Source organism: Copadichromis virginalis, linkage group LG11 (assembly GCF_057382275.1).
Source record: "Copadichromis virginalis isolate Kocher_CV1m ecotype Utaka linkage group LG11, C_Virginalis_male_GT1.1, whole genome shotgun sequence".
In the NCBI taxonomy this organism is placed as follows: domain Eukaryota; kingdom Metazoa; phylum Chordata; class Actinopteri; order Cichliformes; family Cichlidae; genus Copadichromis; species Copadichromis virginalis.
The window spans coordinates 14,969,490-14,992,440 of record NC_140628.1 but is presented as its reverse complement, the minus strand read 5'-3'; the positions used below and the strand labels follow the sequence as shown (position 1 = coordinate 14,992,440).

The 22,951-nt window shown below is 39.8% G+C and overlaps 1 long non-coding RNA gene across 3 annotated transcripts; it reads right to left on the bottom strand.

Annotated features, from left to right (window-relative positions):
- Positions 1 to 797: 797 nt before the first annotated feature.
- On the bottom strand, positions 798 to 22,721 carry LOC146698240 (uncharacterized). Of its 3 annotated transcripts, XR_014923006.1 has the most exons (4): positions 10,528 to 10,859; positions 3,235 to 3,776; positions 2,818 to 2,905; positions 798 to 1,567 (listed from the first exon to the last, which is right to left on the bottom strand). It is a non-coding gene; the product is annotated as an uncharacterized LOC146698240 (long non-coding RNA). The 3 variants fall into 3 exon arrangements; XR_014923005.1 differs by lacking the exon at positions 10,528 to 10,859 and adding an exon at positions 22,609 to 22,721 and having other exon boundaries at positions 798 to 2,905; XR_014923004.1 differs by having other exon boundaries at positions 798 to 2,905.
- Between the last annotated feature and the right edge of the window lie 230 nt (positions 22,722 to 22,951).

The following is a 22,951-nucleotide window of genomic DNA, read 5'->3' as shown; positions in this document are numbered from 1 at the left end:
CAATGGTACAATGCAATGTCTGACATAACATGCTTGAGTTAGATGGCATCCCTACATTAAAGCCTTCACTTGCTTACAAGTACACTCTTGTAAAACAGGTTGTATTTGTGAACTCCTTCATTAAAAGTCATACCTGCTTTTGGATTTATATAGCGTGCACAACCTAAACAGAGCCCTTCTAAAAATACAACTCTCCTAAAAACCAGTGTGAAAATCCAGCTGTTTATGTTGCCGGTGATTTGTGGTTAACTGAGTCAGAAATCCAAGAATTAATTGATTTAGACAGGCATCACTAAAATCAGAGGAACATATGTTAGTGTGAGTACAAGATGATATTTCTTGTACTGTAGTTTGTTTGGGTTTTTTTGTTGTTGTTTTTTTGCATGAATAAAAATGCAAATTTTCGCTCCACAGGCCCTTCAAAATGTTAATGTCTGTATAATAGATTCATTATTTCATTTTTATCAGACAATACCAATAGTCACAATTTAAGCCCAGTAAATAAACAAAACATAGCGTATCCTTGTCAAATTAAGGCAACAGGGAACTGGAAGTGCTTCACATGTGCTGGGTTTACCTTACAGTTTAGTTTGACCTCTAGGTCCAGGTAAAGGGTTAAAAAATATATTTGCCGTCTGTAAAAAAAAAAAAAAAAGTCAAAGATCAAATGCATTTGAAACGCAATCTCTTGATTTAGTGTCTCTCTGGAAAAGCTATTGATCATTAAATACTATCACTTTTTATTATTCTTGTTTTAAAATTAATCTCATGATGCAAGAAAACAAGCAAGATCACATCCATTCGTTTATTTAATAAAACAGTTCACACATGTACAGCTGCTGGGATACATATAAGCAGTCTTTCTGTTTGCACCCAGACTGTTCAATTTACACCTGTCTATCACACCTCCTGTCAAAATGAACTTGAAAGCATTTCAATATTGAGCGTAACGAACAGTTTATAAGCAGCGTTGGGACGTGTCAGCTGTGAATCTGTGATTGTGTGCAGGTGACAGCAAGGTGGAGTGACAGACACAGCAGCGCAGTTCAAACGGTCACTTTCTGGTACCTAAACAGGACATCGGGTGATCAGCAGGGAGATATAACACAGTAATGTGTGGTGGTTTTCCACTTCACATTAAGGCAGTTTAATTATTTATTTGTCCATGGGTACCACTTACCTGAAGAAGGATGTGTACCCGTATTTTATTTTTAAGAAGGACTCAAGTAATGAATCTACAGAGAAATGCGGGTCACCTTCAATCCTCTCTGTCCTGGTTTATCACCAGAGAACTCTCTATCGTGACACGTGAGGTTAAACGCCCAGTTTTGCTTGATCCTGGAGGGATCCTGCCAAAGATTAATCCATAATGCCTGTGAAATGGCCCTTCATCCAACAAGCTGTGCTGAAAAAAACACAGACTGTTGTGTTCCCAAACACGCTGTGGCTCTCCAATGACCCAGTGCTGCACCACTTCAGGGAGCCCACACAACACTTGTTCTTCCAGCTGGAGAGGCCGTTTCATTTTCCGCCCTGGCAGCACGAGGAGTTCGCTGAGTATTTACACCTGCAATTCATTGATAAACGCAGAGCAGCATGGACATCAAGACAGGGTGTTTTAGAGGACAAAGCACATTTTAATTCTAATAACAAATTCTTTTTGTTTGGATGTAAATAGATCATTGGAAAATATAAGGCAGCCTGATAGAATACAATAAAATCACCATCATCATTAGTAGAAGTAGCAGCACTATTGAAACGACGAACATGTTAAGATTAATTTCTACTTGCATTTTATATAGAAATTTAAACGCTCTGTATATTTGCTTGTAATCTACGCCTCTCCAATCCTGCATCATGTCACACTGTGAGGTCAGTTCACAATAATCTGTCCAACTCCTATAATTTTTGGGTGGATTTAGTCAATTGCCGGCAATTAATACACAAATAAGTCCAGCAGTGTTTTTGATCCATTTCAGCAGACAAGTATGACAACAGATTAAACATTATACTACACATAGGGAAAAAAAGAAAAAAGAATGAATGCTTGGCACTAGCGCTTTAATCGAAGCATCAGTTATCCTGACTCGTGCGTGAATGTGACGAAACTGCATGTATGCATACGCAGCTTTTGCTTTGACCAAACACAGGTCAAGGTAATGATAATATAGAGCTCAAGGTGCCAACAGCGACACAAACAAGCACATAAAAACAGGTAGGTCCCAGTCTCCTAGGAGCAGATAGTCACAAGAGACTTGCAGGTCTTGTTCAAGCTCCGTTCTCATTGGCTAACACCGGTGCTGTGTATTCACATACGCATGTGTGTTTGCATTCTTATGCCTGTGTGAACACTTGCATCAGAATTTCTGTGTGCTGCGTTATTTAATTTATGTGCAGGTCTGCTGTATGTGAGCGTAGTAACAAGAAAGACCAGTTTTTTCGTTGGTGTGTTGATCCCAAAATGTGTATTTTGAGGCACATATGATCACGTGTGTCCCTAATTATAATATCTTTTATCAAAAATTCCTCTCTTAATTTTTCTGCTCTTGTTTAACTGAAGAGTTTGGCATCTCGTGGTTATTGGTGAGGAAATGGCACGGCAATAGAAATCACCAAATCCCAGGAGAGCAAAGTGCCACATACACATGCAGTGGCCAAGGCCCGAGGGGTGTGGTTTCTTTCTCTAGCTGTTAAAGAAAGGGGCAGCTCAAAGCTATAGATAGGGGCAGACAAAACAAATACGCCCTCACACACAGGGACACACACACACAGGCACATGCACACACAGCAACAGCAGGTCAGAGAAGGGATACAGACCGGGCCACATGGAAGGAATGTTTGCCTTGGACCGACACTCTCGTGCGGAGGCTGCGACTTATGGCCCTCTTGACACTGAAAAATGGCTCTAACACAGCGGGGCAAACCAAATATACTCTGTCAGTCACTGACCATGTATTTTACACTATAACGCTTTCACTTTGGCCTTTACTTTACAGTGTAGCAGATGCTTATAGCGAGCTTGACAAATTCATTTAAACAAATGTGAAAAATGAAAAAAATTAAATGTCATTTTTATTTTTATTTACTTTTTACAGCGTTAAATACAAAATTGTTTAGTCACTCTATTCACTACAGAATAGTCTGAGGTGATGTTGCTGCTCTCAATTAGTAATAACAATACTAATTTTGTGGTATATTAAAAAACAGCAGGAAGGGTGAAAACGCTCTGCTAACCTGCTCGGTGTTACTCTTCAAACTTGGACAGTTGTAATCCAGTGTGTGAAGAGGAGGAAGAGGAGGATAGAGGAAATCACATCCTAAAAGAAGGTGAGAGGACACTGCATGGACCAGATATTTGACTCAGACTACAGACGGATTATGAGGATTGGGCAGTATAAGCCGATATAGGAAACAATGTGACGGTGGGGCTGACATATGAATGAAGTGAGGCTATGCAGTATAGCATAGTGTTGAGGAGAGACTCTTTTATTTTTTATTTTTTGGTCAGCTACAAGCTCCTGAATCGAAACTGAGCAGAAAGAATGCTTGGGTGCTGAACTAACACAGGAAACAATAGCCTAATTTCCCCACCAGAGCCAAGTGGGATTCAATGTTAACCACAGCAGACTTCAAAGGTGCTCATTTAAACAGCCCGGATGACATTTCACCTGCTTTCCACGAATCCTGTATTATTACAGCAGTAGCCCATGCTCAGTCCCTGCATCTATACTGCATTAGTGGTTGCCATGGTAAAAGTCCTCCATCCCGCATCCATCCTGCACAGACAGACAGAGAGGCACCACTCATACAGATTTCTGCAGGAGGAAATTGAGGATGGGAGAGACAGCTGAGTTACATAGCACTGCTGTGTGATGTACAAGCACTGTGATCTACCTGTAAAACCACGCTGAGATTTCATGCACTGCACTCTATCACGCCTCTACAGAGACGCACGACGTGGCGACGAACACAGCGAGCCAGAGCACTGGGAAGGCCACAGCTCTCAAGTTTCATTGTAGTGTTTCAATGCCATTCGGCTTCTTCTGAATCAATTCTACGGCCCGTCTCTGTTTTATTAAACACAAGGCACACAGAGAGGCAGAGCCGGCTTCTGCTGGATTTCACTCAACACTGCGAATATGTGGTTGACGCGCTAAGCTACCACACTCTTCCCTGATATTTTATTACATCTCGTGATGTCATGCTGAAAAATAAACTCCTCGTGGAGTGATGCTGGAGCCGAAGGGGTTTTAAAGCTCCTAAAAGTCATTTATCAGCTGGATTATCGTCAGCAGCTGCTCATTAAAGCCAGTCACATCTGGATTTATATGCCATTTGTGTCACATCCACAGCAGGGCCTAATGACTAACATTATTATTGTCATATCATTATGAACTAGGAAATAAATTTAACAAGCCATGAGAGGGTGTAAATGTTAGTTTGATGGGAAATAACAAGGGAGTGAAATTCAAAATAGTGCTCTACAGAGATTTTTCTCTTTATTAGTGATTTAGTTTGAAATGCTAAACCCAAAAACATGACTCTGCAAACCTACAATGACTCCAGTCAGTAACTCATGGCACAGCGGCTGCTGATATAAGAGGGAAAAAATATATTGTAAAATAAAAACCCAATAACCATTTTTGCTAAATGGCCTGAAGAAAAAAAAATGTTTTTGCATGTTTTTAACAAACCGATGTGTAAAGTTCTTCATAAAATATAATTCTGCATGTTTAAAACAGTAGAAATAACAGCGATGTTGACAGTCTAAGTGTCGATTATGATAAAATTTGTCTTAATAATTTCACAAATTGTTACAAATTTCCAATCATTTTATTATACAATAATAAAACGGCACGTTCTAGTTAAAAAAAAAAAAAAGCTGAAATAAACAGCTCCATCACATTTATCTCAAATCATCTTTCCACGGCATAAAGCAGCATCCTGCATGGCTGCCTCCAGTTCACCTTCAGTTTAATCAATTTAGGAGGCCAATTTTCTCCCAAACCGACATGGACAAGGTTGTTATATCCATCTTATTAGCAGTGAATACTCTATCATTAGCAAATCAATTGCAGTTTCTATTCACAGTTGGAATGGGTTCAGCTGAGAGGGAGCTGAAAAGAATCGCCACCCTCCACCTCGGTGATTCACGCTAACACTGAGCCATACGTAAAGCGAAGAAAACCTCCTCTTGGTGATTGTCCTTAGAAGTTCTCTTGCTCCAAAGCAGCTTATAGACAATATTGTCAAGCTGGCACATAGACGACCTTTAGCATGACTGATCCTGCATAGAGATGAATGAATATATGTGTGTGTGTGTTGGAAATATGTGCGACACAGACATAAAACCAAAAAACTGAAAGACTGAAAAATTGACAGCAGTCAAAAGGGTTACGACACACACACACGAACAGGCCTCATTTAAAGCAACCTAGCTTCAAGATGTTGAATAGTTACTATTAGACAGAAAACACACCTTTAAAATTTTGAGTAATTAACATTCAAAAACAAATCTAAATGCTATCACACACTATGTGCACGTGTTCTAAAATTTAAATTCAATGGAGCAAAAGTCACACTTTATCAAAGGGACAAAGTAATAATTTGTTCCCTTTTAAACCTCACAGAACAACATCTTTAGAGAAGACGCACATTAACTACCGTATACGGCATTACACAACACATGCAACCTTGTGGAGTCCCCCTCTATTGAAATCACTTTCCAAAGACGAAAAAGCAGAAATATGAGGAAAATAAGTGGAATAAAGCAGCTCTTTGACTGGACTTTGACTTCAAGGCCTTGAAGGTATAATCAGATCACAATCGAATTCGCAGTACTTTAGAAAGCTTATCATTTAGTCTATCATAGACCAGGTTAAGTATATACATATAGACATATATAGATTACTTTGCAGTGATAAGGCATACAGAGCTTGATAACAAATCTGAAACATCTAAGTATTTATTATCTGTAGAGATAAGGCATAATATGCACTGTGATAATAAATATGAAAGCTTCTATTGAAATGATTTTAAATTTGATCCCTGTAAGAAGACTGACGAAAAACACGAGTACGTATGTATTAATTTTATTTTTATTCTTGTCAATGCAGTGCTGATCCATGGGAGTAGTTTTAAACCATATTATTAGTATCTGTGTGATTACCTATAAGTATGTAAAATACTGTATAATAATAGTGTAATTTATCAAAACAATCACAGAATCTTTTTAGACAGAAATAGAAAAATGTTGGGCATGAAATTAAACCGTGATGCTTTGTCTAGGAAGTTACGCAATTATGTGAAGAATAAAATGAGCTTAAATGATTTAGTTTGAGCATTAAGAGTAGAAAACCCCCCCAAAAAATAATTAAGAGATGACCACAAAGTCACAGCAACGCACTGATGCCACCAAATGAGGTGCATTGCACATGTTAAGCTTCCTGAAAGCCAGAGGGGGAGCTATGCTGTTCAAAGGTACACAGACTATTTATCAGGTACAGTGTTTATGCTTTTTTTATTCTCTCCAAAAACAGTGCAAGACCTGAAAAATCAATCAGTAAGTAATTAATCCATCTGAATACAGTATCAAACAATGTACATAAATAATAATGATAACAATAATATAAAGATGGTGAAAATTACAATTACAAATGCGTACTTCACAATTACTTTTTAATAGAAACTATTTAAGAAATGTTGAATTTCTTCTGTCTTTTGTTAAAAAAAAAATCACACTCATATTTTCTGTGCTCAAATGCTCAGCAAGATTACCCTGAATATTATACTATATATAGTAAGGTGTGTTTGCATGTGTTACATATATCAGAAATTAAATACTGCACCGACTGCACTGTATAATACTGGAAATATCTTTAAAAATACAAATTGTAACGCTTTAATAATATATGGTTGTCAAAACAAAAAACAAAACACCTGCAGAGTGAGATTATTCATTTCATTGCAACAACAATGTCACTTTTTCTGTATTATAAAACAATTCATTTTAATGCAGATTGCAGATGATATTCAGGTCCAAGAGCTTTTTAAATGTTGCATACCCAGTGAGATTCAGAAACTGAAACACTACTGGCATAATAATTCAGGCATTTTTATCTGCCGTATATAATAAAAAATGTGTTAAATAACAGATGATCGCAAACAACGATAAACAATCTTATTTTGACCACATGCAAAAAAACTGAGGGCGTTTTAAATGTATAAAATGTCGGTAAATATGTGAGCTGACACAGTGTCAGCCTCCATGCTTTTAGCAAAAAGATTACACAGCGAATTTGCACAAACTCCACCCTGCTATTGTGAAAAAGTCTCGGGAAACAAATCAGTATCATAAGAAAATTTTAAGTGACAGAGGCATGGTTATGGCTGCCACTTTGGCTGTGTGTCTCACTGACCGTCCGGTTAATCCACTTAAGACACAATGTCCACCGACCTTCTGATCTGACACAATACCTTACACAACGCGCTACTACAAACTCATCACTAAATGCATTTTATTACTTTCCCAGCACACACATACATATAAAATTCTACTTTTTAAATAGAAATTTTAAATATTGTAGAATCCCAAGATGAGAAATTAGCAATAAAAAAACAACAACCCAGGGTCGCAGGGACTTGGCTGTGGTCGGTGTAATTTTTCATGGTGTCTTCTCTCTCGTTCGTTCTCTTTCCATTGCATTTCCTTAACAAAAGCCTCTCTCGCACACAAACATCCACTCCACCGGGGTGACAGACAGGGAGACAAAATGGCTGAATAGTGATGGAGGGGCTACATGTTCCTTTATCTGTCGACTAATCAGCCAGCACTAACATGTGTCAACACTGCACTCGCACCCTCCTCCGAATAGGGACATTGTCCCTCAGAAAGAGGGGAAAAACTAACAATCTTTTCCGACATCCTGACAACGAATGAGAAATAAACAAATAAGAGCTTCATTCATTTATCAGAATACCAACAACGGAAAATATCGGGACAATAACTCTCACAAGGAAATGTCTTTTAGAACAAAACCACAACATTTCCACTGATACTTTTTCTTTCTTTAACAGAAACTCGTCCTCGTATGCTGTGTTTGTATGTGAGCTACCGTTGGAGGTTTTCTAACGACAGCTCCTGTGTGACAGCAGAGGGCTGGCCGACGGCTACCTTTTGAAGCTCGCTGCTGCAGCACTGATATCCTCCACACACGCGCACACATACATACAGTGTCATCAGTATTCTGCTAGACCTGCCTTTTTAAGCTCACTGCAATTTTATTAGTATAATCGACGGCAGACATCATCCTACCTACTATACATGAATAATCCTCTATATACCTGGGTTCCAGGACACTAAAAATAGAGAGGAAAATATCAAGAGACAGCGAGAGAGAGATTTAAAATAAGGAAATAATGAAGGGAAAGACAATAATACGCAACATGCTAGAGTGTCTTTTGTGAGCCTGCAAATTTGAGTCCGTATGTGAGCCAAGCCTATTCGCTCGACCGAGAGAGCAAAAAAAGAAAAGAAAAAAGAGGTGGAGAGATAATGAACCTGTGTCTGCTACTGCTATATGCAATCAGGAACTAACCTTGTGAATAATCAAGGCTTTGCAGGCTCAAGAGAGAGAGGGGGTGAGAGAGGAAAAGAAAGACACAGAGAGAATATAGCGCGAGTCTCTAATCCTATCAGTCCAGTCCATGGTGTGTGTGCATGTGTGTGTCTGCGTATATATATATGTGTGTGTGCACGCTCCCACTGTGAACAGTGAAAAAGTAACCTGGAATCAAAGCCTGAAAGCATCTGGGTTTGTGTTCGTGGAACAACGACAAACCTTCTCTCACTGAGGCCTCCTCTAAGTCTGAATCAGTGTGAGCCGCTCTGAGCCTTCCTCTGCCTCACCACGCATGTCCGGGGTTTTGTTTTGTGCCCGTGTCTGTCACATATCGATGCCGGTGCCTGAAACGGCTTTGTCTTCAGTGCATCGCTGTCATAGCTAAGCGAAAACAAACACCATCGAGTTTGCGTCCAGCGATTATGTTGCTGCTGGTTTGTCCGGGTGGGTCAGGTAGGAGAAGACGGTGACGGTGACACTGAAAATCATATTACGCTAATGAGAAGCTCATAAAACACTTTAAGTAAAAAAAAAACAAAAAAACGAGAAGTTTGCTGATTTACTTTAAGAGTGGAATCAATGGCAATGTTACAAGCTTCATAAAGGGAGCTACATGTGTTGCAGGACTGTGTTTCTGCGCTGTGCCGCAATAATATGGATTTATTATTTTATCAGTCACATATATTATTGCGCACTCTCCTTTTCTGCAGCAATAGGATTGGAACAAATCACTTCTGCTTTTCAATTTGTGTGTGCGCGTGTGTGTATTTGTGACAGAACAACAGCTGATGCTGTGGCTAGATGAACAGGAGGTTGCCATCCCCCACTAATGTGCACACAAACATTTTAAGACGCACCGGGTATGCTGTGCATTCCCGTGTGGAGCGCACAACACAGGCGTACCATTTACCTGCTAAGCTGACTGCGACATGCAGAACTACTTATTCCAATCAGTGCATTGTTCGACCTGCACACACGACCTCATACAATACAAGTAATCACAAATACACAAAATAAAAGCCAAATAACACAGTAGTAATCATCTGACGTAAATCGACAGAGCAAACGATGCCGCACGTAAACAGAAACGACAAAGCCGTGGGTTTTGCCTGACGAAGTCGTCCGTTAAAAGCATATTTCTCGCCCTCCATCTTACAGCTGGCTGGCCGACAAGCAGACAAAGACACACTACCGCAGTGTGAAAATATACTGACGTAACTGGCTTCTCTGTGCCTGAGAGCTGGTCTGCATGTGTTTTACAGTGTTTTATGCTTTATGGATGGACGTAAATGTGCATACTGTTGCACAAATTGTGAAAAATGACCTTATGAAAAAAAACTGCAAATTTTCCAAGAGATTTTGAGGATGAAGGAAGTTTCACTCTTCAACCTTCTTCATGTTTTTAGTTGAGATTCTCTGATTTGTGTGTATGTGTATGTCACAGCTGTAGAGCAGGGATAGTCGGGCTCTAACTGTAGCAATCTCAATTTTCAGCATCTCAGTATTTGCTCTGCTTTCCTGGGTGTACCCCACCCATCCCCCTCCTCTCCTCTCCTCTCAGATTATTCACAGTGAAGGTTGTAAATAAAACTGCAGTATTAGATTTTACTTACTACATTTTCTTTCTTTCTCACTGTGGTTACTTTGCATTGACAGGCGCTGGATTTTTGGAGGAAAACAACACACCTTTAATTAGAATACTCGACTTGCACATACAACTAAACTCGTCTACTTCCTACCCTTTTCTTCATTTAGCAATTTAGCATTTTCCATCCAGCAGCAAGTACTGCACATGTATTTGTCAAAGATTTAACCGGTTTATGCAGTACAAAGCCTGAATCCCAATCAAAGTAGACATAATGTCAGTAACAGCAGTCGTTTAAATTTGTGTAGTGCAGAAGCTCACCTGGCTGAGGCAGTTGCTAGCAGGTTAAACAGCTGTCTGTACAATGGAGGCCTTCAGAGGGTGAAGCCTCTGCCTCCATTTTTTGACAGGCAAAAGACAAAGACTGGGCCACTGGCTAACGCTTACAATCCAATGCTAGTCAAAAGTAGAAACACAAAGGTGGAGAAAAATTGGAAAAATAGTTAGCCATCTTTGGAGAGGGATGGGAACTCAAAAGAAAAACAAAAAGGAACAAGTGTACAGAGAGAGTTAAGGTGAAAAATAAAAATGAACAGACAAATCTAGAGAGCGGAGACATGCTAGCACTTCGCTGATCAACTTTCAACTTTGAGAGTAGGAGCAACAGATGCAGTGCTGGTGTATTGTGGATGGTATTAGGGTGAGGGACACCCCAAAATCTCCCCCACTGAGTCTATGCATTTGTTTGTGTGTGTGTGTGAGTGTGACAGCAGGGAGCAGCTCAGCCCAGGACGCTGCACGCAGCAAGGGGCCATTAGACATGGTAGGGTGACCCACATAAAAGATGCACAGAAGCACACACATACACAAACTTGCACAAGCATGAAAGTTTTCTTTCTACGGTCAATGTGCCATGATAACCATAAAGCTGGGATTCTTTAACATTGTGTTTAGCATGGCCATTGTCACATGGTTCTCAGGATTTGGTAGGCAACTGCTGGTTTAAAAAAAAGAGCTTCACTATATTCAGCACGGATCCGAAAAACTCCTTTCAGTGATCAGACACATTCGTCCTGCTCAGTTTTTTCTGAATGAAAACTTTTCAAAGTCTATGTGTTCTGCTGTACTTTTGCTTGTGTTGCCATTTAGCACACGCTGCATATGCTCCTGGCACAAAAAGGCTTATTTTTGTAAATCAGCCAGCACTGATTTGTGCTGATAGTGAGGGGTGGAAAAGTGTGGGCTGGACAACACCAACAGCACAAGAAAATACACCTTCAAAATCATTACCTAAGCCTGGACACAGTTTCAACAGGGACTTAGTTCACACACTGATACTGCAGTCCTTTAATTGTGTCTGTGCTTGTATGCATATTTCATCAAGTTGTGTACAATTTTCCTTTGCATGTGTAACATTTGAGCTGCTCCTCTACAATATAGATAGCGAAAAAAGTCTTTTTTGTGACATTTGCATCAAATAATCATGAGAAATATGTATATTAGTAATTTATTTACTTTATGGTTTCAAATGTGTAACATTATAATATAACTGACTTTGTAAACTAAAGTGGCTAAAGTAGTTTTAGTACTACAAATAAGTATTTTAATTTACTTTAGTTTAGGAAGAGGTGTAGGTGATAAATATCTAGCATTTCAGTATTACAGGTGTTTAGGACACTTATGACCACGCTAGATAAACGGAGGCCTGAGGTGTTTATTGAGTGTAAACTGATCAATGGCCCTCCTTCAGTGTACATATAAGGAACCTTTCATGATTATTTACAAACCTAAACCTAACATAAGAAGAAAACAAATCAGGATCCGTGTGCAAACAGTTGATTCATCATTTTAGAAAGTTGCCTCGAGTTCTCCGAGGCGCAGAAATGGTTGGTTGATCATTTTACTTGGTCCTAAGGCGCCTACATGCTGTGAGATTTCAGCAATGCTGCAGTAACTGCACTGCAATCCACAGTCTGCCGCCTAGATCTAATAAACTTGTCTGTGACATTAAGTTGGATGTATGCAGGTTGAAAACCAACTGAAAACGAAGGTTGCGAGACACATCTGCGGTCTCTCCTCTGTTTCCTTTAATCCTTGCAGTCAGTGAAAAACGCATTACTACCGGACACATCATCATCCAAACATCCGAACGACATTTTCTTGTTTCCTGGTCATTTTGCGTGCTTTACCACCACTGATTTACTACACATTTGTCTTCATTCACAAAGCATTTCTGGCTGTGATCCTGAAGGTTGTTTAGTAGACAGCCAGAAATGCTACAAGATATTTATCCTGCATTACTGATTCTGTCTTTATTAGTAGGAATGCCTATTTTTAAGTCTCTATCACTGTGTGAGATATCCATCTTTTAGATTGATACATAGGTACTTTATTGATCCCACAAGGGAAATTATTGAAAAGATGTCATCACAACTATTTCACATAGCTCATTTTTTTCTGCTGAGAAATGCCCAATATTGCAGTCTATAGATATAAATGTTTGAAGCAAGGCTGCTAGATTGCATTGGTGCTTTATAGTGATCTATCACTGCTGGTACATATTCCTATATATACCTTTTGTGGCATTCTTTGAATGTGATTAGGCATATTATTAATTTGACTGAGTCAGGTTCTTTACCAACTCCAGTTAAAAAAACAACAACTTTGTGTTCTGTAATAAATCTTGAAACGCAGCTTTTTGCCCCCCTTAGATAATTACAGTTTGGCTGCCTAGCTCCACTTTCACACAGCAGACAGATTGTGGAGTTGGTGAGTTGGCCTGTAGTTCTGAAACTCTCCTTCTTTCATTATCCTTATCTCTCCATATCTCTCTCTCTCCTGCCCCCACAACACACACGCATATACATTGCCAGAGGGATTTGCAGCAGCTAGGCAGAGCACGCGTGTGTGTGTTTGTGTGAGAGCACATGCACAGCGGGGAGTTGCCAATTACAGCAGTGATTAAAACCCAGTAGTGTGGAAAGATAGAGGAAGAGGAGAGAGAGACGGGAAGGAAGAAAGAAAAAGAAAAGAAAGCGATATGGATGGACAGACAGACAGATAGACAGTGGATGATATAATGAAGGAGAAGACAAACGCACCCCTCCACATGCAGCCTTTTTCATAAATGTTACAGGATGTTATTTGTGATATTTATGGACAGCCTGAGTCAAATTTCAGTAAATGGTTTGCTGCAATTTCCAAGAGAGGCTCTTTACACGTAACTAGAGATGTATCAAAAATAACCAGCGTCGCAATTATAAGTGTCAGCATCATTTCAGACAATCACAAGTGTGTTGAAGGGGAGTACGCCACAAATCAGCCCTGATACCTTGTGTGTCGTAGCATTACACACACAGTTGTATTTAGAACCAAGTAAAGAGTTGATTGACAGACCTGACATGGATTTAAAATGAATTTAGAGAAATTTTCTCTCTTGCTGATGTTGTCCACAGGATGAGAGTCGGATCCACAATCCAGTGGGACTGATTTCAACCCTGTCCAGCATTTACTTCTATTAACCACAGGAAATCAGCATTTCATGCCTCATATCACAAAGAAAAAGACAGAGAAATGCTTCAAACTGTTTAAATAACAACAAAAATTGCTCAAAATGAATCTGCGGCAAGGAAGAACAGAAGGAAAGGGCTGAATGAAAGACAAGCGAATGACCCCGGCCGATGTGTTCCCCTCTGCTCCTTTTCTCTTGCTGCCACCACACTGATGACTGCGAGGAGAGGAGGTGTGAGTAGAGTGGAAAGGAGAGGAGTAATGAAAAGGAAAGGAGACAAATATAGCATACAGGACAGGAAACGGATAAAGGATCTCAATGATCAGGTCAAAGAAAAAGAAGAGGAGAAGGAGAAGCCATAAGGATGTTTAGACACTTATAATCTGATCACTTTATTAGCCTTACAGTCCCCACGGGTGTTCATAACATGTATAATGCCCAAAAAGGGAGTAAATGATGCATCATTTCTAGATTATCAGGCCGTTTCACTGTTGTTTGGCTTCCTCTCTTGAGGCGAATATTACAAATTCTTCAGTTCTGCCTGTGCTGACAGATCATTCTGTTGACTAATAGGAGGGTATACGGTGGTTTGAGGGTTTCGCAATGATGCCGTAGCTGGATCCATCTTCAAGACCTGGTTTCTGTTCACACATAGTTCATACACAATACTAGAAAAGCTCATTCTAGTACTGAAAAACAACCTAGTCCAACTTTTCAAGCAAAGTAGTCTCACCGGCTCCAACATGCAGCTGACGAGCTCACATGAGCTCTGTGACATGTTAGCGTTTCGCATGATGTGTGTGATTTAACATTGCTTCTGAATTCATATCAGGCGCAATGTTGGTGTAGTTACAATCAGGAGGTCCTGAAATTCGCGCTAAGCACTGATTATTAAGTTGACATGAGATATATATGGATAATGTCTACCAATCATTTAACACCATGTTGTTTTAAATCCTCCAGTTTTGTCTGGTGGACTTGAAATTTCCAAATGAATACTAAAACTCCTCACAGGGTAAGAATCAGACTGTAACTGATTGCAAAACCACTGAATACCCATCAAAAAATATCACTGATACGATGACCAAGCAGGTTGAACAGGACATAGCAATGCAAAATCACAAAATAGCTACATATGAATTAATCTGGGTGAGTGAAAGGTCCGTGTTGAGTAAAGTGCCTCTCAATTACCGTCATGTTTTGTGTTTCAACAATTTCTGTGCTGTCTTACGGACTGGAGAAGCTGCTGTGCCCCAGTATCGCTGCCATTGTGGCGCTTACAGTCAAATTCAAACAACATTTTAATGACCAACAAATTAGAGGGTAAAAGTTGTTGTTGTACTCACTGAGTGAAAATGTACTGTCCGTTATGGTAAACCTGTCAAACAGCAGCATATTCTCCGCCACAAAGAAGAACAGAAAATGGCTCGAGACACATTTTCAATACAAATGTGATACTTCGCATCTCAAAGCCGAATTAAAATTCCTTGATTTCTTTTATTCATCATATCGAAAGCCAGGCAGCTTCTTTTTAAGGAAGCCAACGGACAGTTTGATGTTTGTGCATGATGGTGTGTGGTGTGAGTGTGTGTGCGTGCGTGCGTGTGTCTGCAGAGTGGCAGGTGAGTGAGCTATCTGCAGTGCTCACACACTCACCCCCTGCTGTGTTTAATCAATACAGTTCTGAATTCCAGCCTTCACACACGTCCGCGCACGCAAACACACATGCACGGACAGACACAGCTTTGCAATATCTTTCTGCACGACGCCGAGGGAATACTAAATATGAGCAACTTCACACTTACGCTGCTAAGTGCATACGCAGTGCCCCCCCCCCCCCACCACCACACACACACACACACGAGTGGGCGAATGTGTGTTTATATGTGCGTTTCTCTGTGGATGTGCGATATGTGCGTGTGTCCATAACGGGTCGGAGATAATTAATTCTAGTTCATGGTGTCCACCGGGAGAGCAGAATATCAAGCTTGAACGAGAGACGTGTGCGCGTGTGTTTGTGTGTGCCTGTAAGAGAGGCTCTCGAGAAGATTCAGAGCAGCAACTGGATCGATTTGAGTTCACCCAGGATGGAGAGAAGATGAGTGGAGACAAGCAAAAAATACAATAAGAAACAAAAAATAGCTACTTTCAGCTACTCCCCCATTCACCAGGGGTCGGCACAGCGGGTAGCTCCACATATTTGATTTGGCAGATTTTTACACCGGATGCCCTTCTTGATGCAACCCCAAAGGGATTGGTGTCTCCTCCTGGGAATGAAACACGGAGCTTCTGCTCGATAATCTGTACAAACTACTACACTATGGTGCCACTAATAAGAAAGCAAAAATAATATATCCTAATATTGGTAGGACTTTCTGGAAGCTGGTCTATCTGGATAAAGGCTAGAAGCAGCTAAACTTCAAACTACTGCCTTCAATGCAAACTACTGCCCCCCCGAATCAGGAAGTGGACAGAAAGGTCAAAGGGCATGTTGAGATGTTTTCTGTATGACTTATATGGTATTTCTGCATTTTTGGCTCATTTAAGACAAGATCACAAATTATTGAGGACATCAATGTTCGCGGCTATTTCTTTCTGCTTTTCTTATACCTTTATTACAAAAGTATTGAGGTGAATTCATATTAGGAACCTTTCTTCTACGATTTTCTATGAACAAGAATGAAACAATTCCTAATTTTGTCACTTGTGGAGAACAGCAATACCACTGTGCTCTGAGAAAATGTTTTTCCAGGTAGAGAAAATCTCACTTTGGGGAATTAATGAATGTGTTGGTGCTTTCAAAAAAATCTAATAATAATAATAATCATAATAATACTGATAATAACAGCAGGAAGGCATCTATAATGCCTTTCAAAGCAAAGGCGTATCATCACTGCTGTGGGTTTTTTATCTTGATGCAAATATCTCGAGTAATCCAGGCTTATTTTTTTCTAATTCACGCGTTGTTGTGTTTTCAGGTTCTTGTCTTGTCTTTGCTATTTTCAGATAATATTGTGCGACATTATATTTCACATGAATTTAGAAACAGCAGAGTGCAGTCAGTTAATTAGCCAATAAAAATCCTGGGGATAACATGGAGGTGTGTTGCACTGCGAGTACAAATCTGACTCAGAAACTATTTACGTGCCGTTCTCGAAACCTCTGAGTCCCATCCCTGCTGTCGATCTCTGAGTAAAAATAACTGTATTAGGAAAAATGTGAAAGTGGGCCGTTTTTAGACAGAAGATAATTAAGCCGAATATGGAGTCTGTTTTTTTTCTTTTTACCTGTCACAGTTTCCCTCTTCTTTCCTTTCGCCTTCCCTCGTTCAGTGTTTTCTGTCCCTCATGACACCTTGCCCCCCTCCCTTTCTCCCTCCACACACACACACACACCAACCAGCTTCCCTGCTGCGAGAGCAAACACTCATCTCACATGATCACCATGACGATATAGAAATATGAATTATGCATAAAGGCAGTCTCGCCTCGGCTGCGGGTACAAAGCTGTGTGGGTGATATTCTCCTTTCAAACGATAGGGGAAATGTCCCCATCGTATTAATAATATAATAATCTACTCTGCCACATTATTGTCTGCCGTGTTACCGTCTCATAGATGCATGATTTGTAGGGTGTACCGCACATTTAATGGCCTTGTACACAAGGAGCAGGGAACCATTAGCAAATTTAATTTAGGAAATATTTGAGTGGTGTGTGTGTGTAAAATTAAAATCAGCATGAACGATAAAAACATTGTCTTCATATTTCAACACTAATCACAGAAACACAGAGCTAATTTCAGAACGGCCTTTAAATAGACTTTAACAGCACCGAGGGCAATGTAATTATCTTCTACTGACTTTGCGTTTCTACCCTCATTGTATCATTTGAAGGTCACACTGCGGTTAAACACCCCTCCAATGAGAACAGATAACAGGCATGCAAAAATGCAATACAGTGTCAATATATTGCACGCCATCCATTGTTTATCAGTGTGAGTCCTAATTGTATTGTATTTCATCAGCTCAGTATTGAAGGCTTCCTAACAGCGGAGCAGCATGAAACAGCTCTCTGTGTCTAAACTCTGGCATGAGCCATCTATCTAATAGACCGGCTATTATTAGATATTTGTCTCACACAAATTTGACACTGAGAATATTGAAGTTGCAACAGATCTAGTGTTGACAGACAGACAAAAAAAAAAGGATGTCTATATTTGCCAAGAAAAAAAAGCAGCTCCTGAAAGTGCAAATAAAACAGAAGAGGCCCTGAGAGGCTGTGAATCATCAGGAATGTGTACTGTACAATATCAGGTAAAATGTAGCTTTACAGCAGCATGTGTTTTCTGTAGGTAGGTTTTAGCTGAGCCAATGAGCAGAAGAGTCCTTGAGGCATCGTCTAAAAAAACTGGTCAGAAATGGCTGGAACACACACAATATATCAACCACAAAAAATCGCATTAAAATCTGGCTATTAATATTTTTATCCCAGCAGGCAAAGCCAAATGACCATATTACTGTTCATCTCTGACAATCGAACAAAATAACGGGTCTGGTAATTCACGCTTTGGTGTAATTCATCCCTGTCATTACACATAATCAAATTATGTTATTAACTATTAGCAGATTAGCAAATTATCTTATAATTGTGGTCAACTTTCACGCAGTTGTTTTTATTTATTTATGTATTTTTTTGCAGCTTGGAATATTCTCCAACAGCTTTCAGTGTTAGTTCCCAGTGTAAGCAGTGCCTTGAAGGAAACACAGAGTGCACTGGTAAAGACTGAGGTAGAGAATAAATAACATTTCAAGTACTTGTCCAAGTCTGTAAAATCTGTATGTAAAATTCTCTATTAAAAACAAACAAATATTGAAATTTGAACTTTTTGAAGATGTTTTCTCTTTGTAAACCGTGCCAGCAGCCCACTTGTTGACAGCACACTATATCCTACAACTGTAAAGGCAATAACATTGTAAACTGTGAGCTAAATACGCCATATCCAATTAAAAAGATGCTGTTTTATAAACCCATCTGTTCAGAGTTTTGCCAACATAATTGGCATTGCGAAATCTTCACCAGATTTTACTGTATACTTACAGTGTAGAGGATTCAAGGTGTAATTTAGTATTTTTTCCATAGTGAAATATGTAAAATTCTTGTTACAGCACATCAATGTTACTGCTTTTACCACAAGTCCTAACAGATTTTGAAATAGCCACATAATAGCTATGCAATGGCACTTTTGCCTGTAATTTAATTTACATTGCTAGTCTGTTTGCTTGCATATAAATGCATTGCAATACCGCCTCCTTCATGTAGCAAGGCCTTAATGTTTTACCTTAGTGGTATGAGTCTAAATATCTACTCAGTGGTAGACTTTAGCTGCACACTAAACAGGTATGACAGAAAAGGGTGCAGGTGTGGCTGTGGATGTGTCACTTTGGTAGGTGTGATGGTGCTGACGCTCCCGCCTGCCTCCCTGACACCTCCTCAGTATGTAAGAACCATCTCTCTCACTGCATTATTTAAAGGTGGAGAGCAAGGCGCAGACAGGAAGAGAGGGAAAGGGGACAAGAAGTGTAAGAGAGAGAATCAGGTAGCCTTCACTAGCGCATATTTCAACAAAGTGACTGAATTATAAAAGACTGAAAAACATAGCTAATTACAGCACTCTTTATCCTCCATATCTATCCCTCTCTATCGCTCGCCGTTTCCCATGTGCTTTCTCTCCTCTCCCCTCTGTTGTTTCTGTTTGTTTCTTCACCGCATCCCTATCTCCTCTCTTCCCACCTCTTTCCCGCTAGAGTTAACAACTTGCCGGAAGAAATATGATTAGCACAGCAGAGAGCCACAGTTTGCTGGAGAAGTGACACACACAGGCAATATTCCCCAGCTGTGCTTTGACAGAGGGAAATGGAGGAGAGAGGAAAGGTAAAACAGAGAGACAGGGTGTGTGACTGATAATAATAACAGGGCAGCACAGCAGCCCACTGGTTAATTTAGTTGGCTTCTGTGTTGAGTTTGCATGTCCCCCTCTAGTGTTTGCTGGGCTTCTTCCCACATCCCAAAAACAGACAGGTCAGGGGGACCGGAAAAGTCTAAATTGCCCCTCAGCGGGACCGTTTGTGTAACTGTATTATCCATATGATGCAGTGGTGGCTTGCTTAGGGAGTTTCCCTGTCCTCCTCTCTCAGGGCACATGCAGACAAAGCCTAGTGCTGCTGCCCCTATATAACCAAGCATTGTCATTTAGGAGTCACTAATTTTGATAATATATCCATCCATAAAGGGTAAAAATGTGCAAGACTTACTTTTCAGAGATTATGTAGGTAGCAAAAAATCAGTTGAAAAGCCCTAAATAACATAAAAAACTGTTTACCTTTGCCAGCATCATTCTTTGGTTATCATTCAAGTCTCCTCTATCAATGTCTGTGCATCTTCCAGTTTGAAAAAGAGAAAACCCTGTGCAAATTGCAGGAATAAAATAATGAAATAACATGAACAGCATTAAAGTTAAAAGTGGAAAATTAAAAAGAAATGGTTCAGTGGCCATTTTAAGATTTTTTAATAATGCAGAATCACTGATTAAGCAAAATTCACAAGCTGTTTTTGGACGTATAAGAAATAAATATACAGAAAATGACAATGCTATCAGCTGATGATGCAGTCTCAGGTCATTTCTCCAAAAAACCTTGTGTGACTTTTGAAAAAAGTTAGTTTTTAGCCGTCTCTGAATTAAAGAAAAAATAAAGGGTGCAAGAAAGAACGGCGAGGGGTGAGGGAGAGTAACGGAGGCTTTGAAAAGGGAAAAGGCTAGAGGGGAGGGAGGGAAAGCGAAGTGGTTTTAGGCCGGTGAAAGCCAGCAGGTCACAGAGGTTCCCTTTAAATTTAGAACAAACCACAAACGCTGAATGTCTACTCCAAAAGGCTGAATGACTGATTATAATGGCTGCCTGTTTCGATCTCATCCCGTCAGCCTCTCAGCATTGCTTTCTTAAGCGTGCTGTGACTGGTGAGCTAACATGTGGGCTGGCCTGCTATTTACAATTACAATTTAGGCGTTTAGCTGAGGCCTTTATCCAAAGTGACTAACAATAAGAGAAGCAGAGGAAAAAAAAGGTGATAGTGTGTGCTATTCCTGTGATCCTCAGCTCCCTGGTAAAAAGCAAGAGCGAGAGACAACACTGTGTGAAGACCTTAAGGACAGGTGCACAACAAGATATGTATCGTACATTTTTACAATGAGAGAGAAGCAAAGTGATATTGTTTTTACACACTATGATGACACAGCTGCTGTATTATATTTTAAAACACAGGTTTTTCTTATTTGTCTTTGTGTATGATATCATTTTTAGCTATGCTCCTGAACTATTAAAAAAGTACAGAAAATGTGTCCTTTTATTAATGTTTCGTTGCTTTAGATTAAATCAGAATATCAAATTATTAGAGTCTGATCAGCTATTTAGGTTAACACAGGAGGCAGTCACACAGGCTGGAGACACAAACCTATCCCCTCAACAAAAAATAATATGAGAGTCAAGTTTGAAGTGCTTTCACCCAATCCTTCATGTCCTCCATCTTTAAACATCAGGGAGACGACAGTGAGTGCCAGTTTAAAGGGTCAGTGACCCCTCCCCCCACGTTCATTTTACTAATAATCCTCACTGCAGTCTGACATTACAAACCTACAGGTCCTTACAGGTAACTGTGCAACACTTTCTAACAAACAAAGTCAAAAACCCATCAGTTACTGCCGACCGTCTCACTGAAAATAGAAAATCATGATCATGATCTGTATTTGATTCTGCAGTGTTGCAATTCTAAGCACTGCGTTAGAGCACAGAGTAATGCGTGGGACACCTATCGCAACAATCATCAGAACAACTCCACACACACACACAAACAAACACAAGAAAAGAAGAAATAATGTGAAAACACACAAAATAATCTCTTAAATGTGCTGGTTTTTATTTCTTATATTGGAAATAAGTTAAATCTGACAAATATAGCAATACCTCTGAATAATATTTTTATAAGCATACAAGCTACACATAATACTCGATGGCATTCACAGAGCTGGCGTCCAAACATAGATTTTCTTTTTCTTCCGTTTTGTGTAAATTCAGCCGCAGTACGATTTATCTCGCTCACTGTCAAAATGCTGTTTTTAACTGAACTTGATTCCTGCATTGATTGGCCAGTGGGGGGGGGGGGGGGGGGGGGGGGTTTGAGTCGCCTCCTTTTTTTATGGTATATAGCCGAGTAACCTGTTGTTATGTTTTCATGTGAGTTTTCCTTAAACCAAAACCTGAAGCATGAACACTATGTGCATATAATAAAATTCTAATGAATCCTTTTTGCTTTAAAATGTCAAAAAAAAAAAAAAAAATCTAGTACCAGCAACATGTGTATCAATCTTGTAGCAATAATAAAACCACAATGTCTTCGGAGACCTGTTTTTAAACCCTTATATATATCAGACGGTGTAGACAAAAACTTCTACTTATCTGCCCTTGTTAGCCAATACTAAGCCAATATAGTCCACACTGCAAAATGATCTTACTCAGTTTGTATCTAAAGAGAAGCTCAAGGAAAGCGTTCTTATTCAAAATGCAACAGCAGTTACGTTTCTGCAGTTTTTTTTTATTTTTAGTGCACTTTTTATCTCTCATGTGGACTAACTCAATCCAATGCAAAAAAGGAAAGAAAACTACATTTAGGAATTAGAGACTACTTCTAGATTTACTTCTTCAGTTTCAAGAATTCATTTTACAGTTAGTGGAAACAGTCAGAAGATAAATGTCTTGAAAGCAGGCACCATTTTTAAGAAGAGGACAGCACAGAAAACATCAGAAGAATGCAGAACATAACCAAACAGAGCAGGTACTCACTCGGATAGATGTAGCAACAGCCCATAAAACACATCACTAAAATGCTGGAGTCTGTCTACTATCCTGTCAGGGTGCAAGCTAGTTGCCTTGGCCCTGGCTGGGCGTTATTTGTGAGCCAAATCCTTAAAGAACAAGAAGCTTTCTCTGTGCCTAAACCTGCCGACAGACAGGGGGCTTTGAAGGCCCCCAACTGAGCTCGGCACAGAGCTTTGAAGCCAACTGAAAACTCTGCTTTATGGGGCTAAATAAAAGCGAGGAAAAGGGGAAAGTTATAAAAAGCAGAGAAACACAGAGCACTCTTTTTTTTTTGTTGTTTTGTCTTTTTTCCTCTGCTGGCTCATGG